Raw genomic sequence first — 7,763 nt, forward strand, 5'->3', positions numbered from 1 at the left:
ACCCAGGCATATTCCAGGCATTTGGAGCACCCACGTTCCTGGATTAGCAGCCTGAGCTGCTCCTCCCTTTTCCTGGAAAGACCTTATTGCACCAGCAGTACCTCCACTCCTTGCCAGGGTACATTTTCAGTCATTCAGAGTACACAGTAGCCTAGATTAGGAGACAGAGTTGCCCCTCCCTTACTGTGTAGAGAACTTGGTGCAGCAGGGCCCTCTTTGCCCCCACACCCAGGCATATCTTCAGGAATCTGGAGCACTGGATCATCTGGATTAGCAGCCTGAGCTGCCCATCCCTTTCCCTGCAAAGACTTTGTTATAGCAGCAGTTGTTCACTGTTCACCAGTGGACACATTTCCAGGTCACTGGGCATCTGCTCACCTAGATTAGGAGCCTGAGGTGCCCTTTCCTTCCTGTGCACAGATCTTGATACAGTGGTGCACTCTCTGCTCCATGCCCAGATGTAACTCCAGGCTTTCAGTGCACCTGCCCCCTGGAATAAGAGTTTAAGCCACCTTCCCATTCCACACACAAAGAACTTGGTGCAACAGCACTCCCTCTGCTCCACTCCCAGATGTAACTCCAAGCATTTGGCACACCTACTCCCATGGATTAGGAGTTTGAGTCACCCCTGCTTTCCCTCTTGTGGTAGTAGTTTCTCTGCTCCTGCCCTGGGCTTATCTATACCTGATTTTGTTACCAGTGGAAGGTATCTGAGTTACTGGCAACAAATCCATACAGGTCTGCAGCAACTTCAATTCTTGCATCCTCAGAAGAAAGAATTTGACTGAGGGGCATAAAGCAGAAAAAGAGACCAAGGCAAGTTCCAGAGCAGGAGTAGAAGTTTATTTAGAAAGGCTTTAGAAGAGGAAAGAAAGGAAAGTTCACTTGGAAGAGACCTAAGTTGGCACCTGAAGGTCAAGTGTGACATTTAACTGTGATCCTACTTTATAGGCTCACCTTTTTCCCATGACTCTTCCCTTAGGATGGGCTGCTTGCATGCACAGTGCCCTCCTTTTGCTTGGGAGGTGAACATGTGCAGCGTGTTTAGGAAGTTGTATGTACACCCATCTGAGACTTTCTTCCTTTTTCCAGTGGAGTGCCCCTGGAACATCCTACTCTGCCATTTTCTCTCTTAATATGCATGCCCAGGAAGTTGCCTCTCCCCGGCATCTGCATTCAGTGAACACTTTAGTGCAACAGGTGTGGACCATCAAGAAATGGCCTCTCCCTGGCACCAACTGCCAATATATCACTTTTAGATAGGCAATGCAGTAACTGCTGAACCATCACCCAGCATTCCTAGTGGGTTTGCAGGAGATCCCTTTCCTGCCCCACTCATGCCTGTTTAACTACCTGTAACTGCTTGAGGCACACCTGCTTCCCCGAATTAGGAGGTTGAGCTACCCCTCCTATCCCCTGCAATGTCTTTGTTGCAGCAGCAGTTTCTCAGCTCCTTGCTGAGACATATTTCTAGGCATTTGGCTTACCCACTCACCTGGATTAGGAGCCTGAGCCATCCCACCCCTTCAGGTGCACAGATCTTAGTTGCAGTCATGCTCTATCCACTCAATGCTTGGTCATATCTTCAGGCATTTGGAGCACCCACTCCTAGATTAGGAGGTTAGACTGCCCCTTTTCCATGCAGAGAACTTGGGTCCGTGGAGATCCACCCACTGGAAACCCCCCACCCACTTGGAGCTGGTGCCTGTTGCTGCCATTGGAGAACCTGTAGGCAGGCCTGCCCAGTCTGATCCCACCCATCTTTGCCCTTCTCCAGGTCTTATCAGGGAGCTCAGACCACTGTACATTCCATAGCCCATGCCTGAAGCAACAGAGGGTTTCTCCCAGTAAAGAAGGATCAAGTATATACCCATCTGCATCAGCCACAACTGACTCTTACCATAAGCATCACCTACTGGCCTGGAAGTTAAATGGAACAACACAATAGGAAATCTGCTGACACAAGCATGCAACTCTGGAGAATAAGATAGGTTTCCTAACACCTTCTCCACCCCAGCCACACAGGAGCCAATGAGGATGCTCATATGCCCAGTACCCTGCTGCCACAGTGTTTGGAAAAGCCACCATATAAAAATTATCTATAACCAGGCAACTTAGACTCTGCCACCAAAATTACCCAAAACCAAAACCAAAGCACCCTACACAAAATACATTATAGACCTCCCTTCAAGGGAGAAACAAATGAAATGAAAGCAAGTTAAAAATATATATATAAGGAGAGATAGCTTCTCCAGTGAGAAAAAACAAGAGAAACAACACTGAAAGTAATTTAAAAAAAAAAAACAAAAAAACCGATACAACACCCTCAAAGGATTATGCTAACTCTCCAGCAACAGATCCCAACCAAAACAGACTCTTTGAAATACTAGATAAAGAACTCAAAGTACTCCAGACTGGGGTGACAGAGCAAGACCCTGTTTCAAAAAAAAAAAAAATTCAAAGTAGATTTTACAGAAGCTCAATGAGATTCAAGAGAAAGCTGAAAACCAACACAAAGAAATCAGAAAAACAATTCAAGATATGAAAGCTGAGACATCATTTTAAAAACCCAAACAGAACTTTAGGAAATGAGAAATTAATTGAAGGAATTACAAAATACAGTTGAAATATTTAACAACAGTCTAGACGAAGTGGAAGAAAGAATTTGACAGCTGAAAGACAGGCCCTTCTAATTAGACAGACAAAAATTTAAAATAATTTTTTAAAATAAGGTCTTAAATAAATATGAGTCATAGATATTCCAGAAAAAAAAAAAGTACAAAGTACGGAAAACCTATTTGAGAAAATAATTCAAGAAAACTTCCCTAGCCATGGGAGACATTTAGACATCCAGATATAAGACACTCAGAGAACTCCTGGAAGATACATTGCAAGAAGAACTTCACCAAGGCATATGGTCATCAGACTATCCAAAGTCAACAAGAAGGAAAAAATTCTAAGACTGGCCAAGAGAGAAAAGACTAACCACCTATAAAGAAAATTCCATCATACTGATAGCAGATTTCTCAGCAGAAACCCTACAAGCCAGAAGAGATTGGGGACCTATTTTTAGCCTCCTTAAAGAAAAAAAAATGCTAGCCAAGTATTTTATATCCTACCAAACCAAGTTTCGTAAGTGAAGGAGAAATAAAGTCTTTCCCAGACAAACAAATGCAAAGGAAATTTGTCATCAGTAGACCAGTCCTGCAAAAAATGCTCAAAGGAGTTCTAAACATGGAAACAAAAGGGCAATATGCACCACCACAAAAGAACACATAAGTACAAAACTCACAGATCCTATAAAGCAGTTACATAATTGAAACTCCATGGCAACTAGCTAACAATGCTATGACAGGAAAAAAACCTCACATATCAATATTAACTTTGAATGTAAATGGACTAAATGTTCCACTGAAAAATGCAAAAGCAAGCAGAAATAGCCATTCTCATATTAGAAAAAACAGACTTTAATTCAACAAAAGCAAAAAAAAAAAAAAAAAAAGACAAAGAAGGGCACTATATAATGCTAAAGTGTTCAAAACAACAAGAAGATTTAACCTAATTAAACATATATGCATACAATACAGGAGCACCCAGCCTCATCAAGCAAATACTACTTGAACTAAGAAAACGAATTGATAGAAATACAATAATAATGGGGGACTTCATCCCACTGACATCACTAGACAGATCATTAAGGCAGAAAATCGACAAAGAATCTCTGGACTTAAACTGGATGGAGACCTAATGGACCTAAGGACCTAATAGACATTTACAGAACATTCCATCCAACAACAGCAGAATATATATATATATTTGAGAAAATAATTCAAGAAAACTTCCCTAGCCATGGGAGACATTTAGACATCCAGATATAAGACACTCAGAGAACTGTGTGTGTATATATGTATATACACACACACACATATATATATATACTTATCTGCACATGGAACATTTTCCAAAACTGACCATGTGCTTGGCCTTAAAGCAAGTCTCAGAAAAAGAAAAAAAAAAAAGAGATCAAGTATCTTCTTGGACCGCACTGGAATAAAACTAGAAATCAATACCAGCCTAGGCATGGCAGCTCATGCCTGTAATCCCAGCACTTTCGGAGGCCAAGGTAGGGGATAACCTGAGGTCAGGAGTTCAAGACCAGCCTGGCCAACATGGTAAAACTCCATCTTAACTAAAAATACAAAAAAAAAAAAAAAAAATTAGCCCAGTGTTGTGGGAGGCACCTATAATCCCAGCTACTCGGGAGGCTGAGGCAGAAGAATTGTTTGAACCCAGGAGGTGGAGGTTGCAGTGAACTGGGATCGTGCCATTGCACTCTAGCCTGGGTGACAATAGTGAGACTCTATTGAAAAAAAGAAAAGAAAAGAAAAGAAGAAGAGAGGGAGAGGGAGAGGGAGAAGAGGAGAAGAGGGAAAGTAACTAAAATAGCATGGTACTGGTACAAAATAGACACATAGATCAATGGAACAGAATAGAGGACTCAGAAACAAAGCCACATACCTATAACCAATTGATCTTTGACACAGTCAACACAAATTAATTATGGAGAAAGGACACCCTATTCAATAAATGGTGCTGGGAAAAATGGCTTGCCATGTGCAGAAGAATGAAACTGGACCCCTATTTCTCACCATATATAAAAATTAAGATGGACTGAAGACTTAAATATGACACCTGAAACTAAAAAAAAAAAAAACTTTTGTTTTTGTTCTGGGGTTTTCTGTTTTTTTGTTTTGTTTTGTCTTTTTGAAAATGGAGTTTTTGCTTTTGTTGCCCAAGCTTGAGTGCAATGGTGCGATCTCGACTAACTTCAATCTCCCCCTCCTGAGTTCAAGCAATTCTCCTGCCTCAGCCTCCTGAGTAGCTGGGATTACAGGCACACGCCACTATGCCTGGCTAATTTTTTGTATTTTTAGTAGGAATGGGGTTTCACCATGTTAGCCAGGCTGGTCTTGAACTCCTGACCTCAGGTCATCCACCTGCCTTAGCCTCCCCAAGTGCTGGGATTATAGGCGTGAGCCACCACACTCAACTAAAAAACTCTTAGAAGAAAATCTCAGAGAAAAACATTGGCCTAAACATTCTGGACATTAGCCTAGACAAAGAATTTATGATGAAGACCCAAAAGCAAATGCAACAAAATTTTTAAAAATAGACAAATGAGATTTAATTAAACAAAAGAGCTTCTGCACAGGAAAAGAAATAATCAACAGAGTAGACAGACAACCTACAAAATGGGAGAAAATAATTGTATTATGCCTCCAGCAAAGGACTAATATTCAGAATGTGTAAGGAACTTAAATCAACAAGAAAAAAAATACTATTAAAAAGTGGGCAAAGGACATGAGCAGACATTTCTCAAAAAAGACATACAAGTAACCAACAAACATAAAAAATGCTCAACATCACTAGTCATCAGAGAAATACAAATTAAAACCACATTGAGATACCATTTCATATCAGTCAGAATGGCTATTATTAAAAAGCCAAAACATAACAGATGTTGGAGAGGATGCAGAGAAAAGGAAAGGCTTATACACTATTGATGGGCATAAAATAGTTTAACCTCTATGGAAAATAGCATGGAGATTTCTCAAAGAACTAAAAATAGAACTACCCTTCAATCTAGCAACCCCACTTCCGGGTATCTACCCAAAGGAAAGGAAATCATTGTATTAAAAAAAGACACCTGTACTCACATGTTCATCGTGGCACTATTCACAATAGCAAAGTCATAGAACTAACCTAAGTGTCAATCAATGATTGACTGGATAAGTAAAATGTGGTATATATACACCATGGAATACTATGCAGCCATAACAAAGAATTAAATCAAGTCCTTTGAAGCAACATAGATAAAGCTGGAAGCCATTATCTTAAGGGAACTAACTCAGAAACAGAAAAGCAACTAACACATTGTCTCACTTATAAGTGGGAGCTAAACATATGGACATAAGGATTTAAATAATAGACACTAGGGACTCCAGAAGGGCAGAGGGTGGGAAATGGGGAGGACTGAAAAATAACCTATTGATATAGGAGCTAAAAAGGAGTTATTTAGGCAGTTAGTAAGGGTAGAAGAGATCTCAGTGGAATTTTCTTTTAATCAAAAAGCAGCCCCCAAATCATTTCTTTTCTAACAAAAAACAGCCTTTTTGAAAAGTCAAGCTGCAAGCATAGATAAGGAAAGCTTGCATAGGTGAATGCCTGCAGCTGTACCAATAGAAAAGGGATACCTGAAAGTCAGGTATACTCAACACGGAGGTTTTTCTCCTCCTTTTTCTTTGTTGCCACGTGTGCAAGTGTCATGGCACCAGCCAGGTAGAGACCCCATCTGCATAGTAAAAGATTAGGGTGGCAAGGCCAGCCACCTCACATGTTATATAAATAGCACACCTGGTCCAACCAATCCTCTGGACCCTATATAAATCAAATACTGCCTCCTGAAGCTCGTCTATAAAACCAACCACATCTTGCCCCAAACTCAGAAACTCACTTGGGCCCCCTTCCTCTGCATGAGGAAGCTGTCTCTTCTTTCTTTCACATATTAAACTTTCCACTGTTAAAGCACTTTGTGTCTGCATCTTCAATTTCCTTAGCACGAAACAAGGAACTTCAGGTATTTCCCCATATAAACAATGCCACTTCACTATCAGGTACAATGTTCACTATTCAAGTAATGGGTATAACTAGAAGCCCAATGCCCACCAGTAAGAAGTATACCCATGTAACAGACATCTACATGTACCCCCTAAATCTAAAAAAAAAAAAAAAAAAAAAAAAAAAAAAAAAAAAAAAAAAAAAATTTCAGACAGGGCTTAACTCCATTGCTCAGGCTGGAGTGTAGTGGTGCGATCTTGACTCACTGCAGCCTCGACCTCCTAAGCTCAAGTGATCCTCCAACCTTAGCCTCCCAGGTAGCTGGGACTACAGGCATGTGCCACCATGCCTGGCTAATTTTTTATATTTTTAGTAGAGACAGGGTTTCACCATATTGCTCACACTGGTCTCAAATGCCTGGGCTCAAGCAATCTACCTGCCTCAGCCTCCCAAAGTGCTGAGATTACAGGTGTGGGCCACTGCATCTGGCCATAAAATAAAATTTAAAAAAAGAAAAAAATAATAATATATATATTTTAAAAAACAGACAAGCCTCTGGCAAATTTGATCAAGGTAAGTATACATATAAGCATTAAAGAAATTGATTTTGAGTTTAAAATCTACCTATTAAAAATATACCATTCCCTGATAGTTTTACGAACAAATATTCTAGGAATAAGTAAGTCCTTTTGAACTTAAATGCTATAGAAACTTTGAAAAGAATACTTCCTAACTCCTCATATAAAGCCAGTTTCATTGTATACCCTTGATATCAAACCAGAAAAGTTTGGTATAAAGAACAAAAGTACTTTTCTAAACTTGCTCATGAACATAGACACAATAAATTATAAATTTTCTAAATTCCAGCAAACCGAATTCATAAATATATAAAAAGTATACTATCAAATTGGTGGTATCCCAAGAATGCAAGGATGGTTTTATGTTAGAAAATCTACATCATTCCCCATATCAACAGACTAAGGAAGGAAAACATATATGATTATAATAACAAATACTGAAAAACTATTTAATCAAAATCACTCTTTCATGATTTTAAAATAGTTTTATACCACTCGTTAGTCTAAGCCACCATCATCTCTCACCTACATGATTATTACAATGTACTAACTGGCCTTCTTCACATC

Source organism: Macaca mulatta, chromosome 5 (assembly GCF_049350105.2).
Source record: "Macaca mulatta isolate MMU2019108-1 chromosome 5, T2T-MMU8v2.0, whole genome shotgun sequence".
Classification (NCBI taxonomy): Eukaryota; Metazoa; Chordata; class Mammalia; order Primates; family Cercopithecidae; genus Macaca; species Macaca mulatta.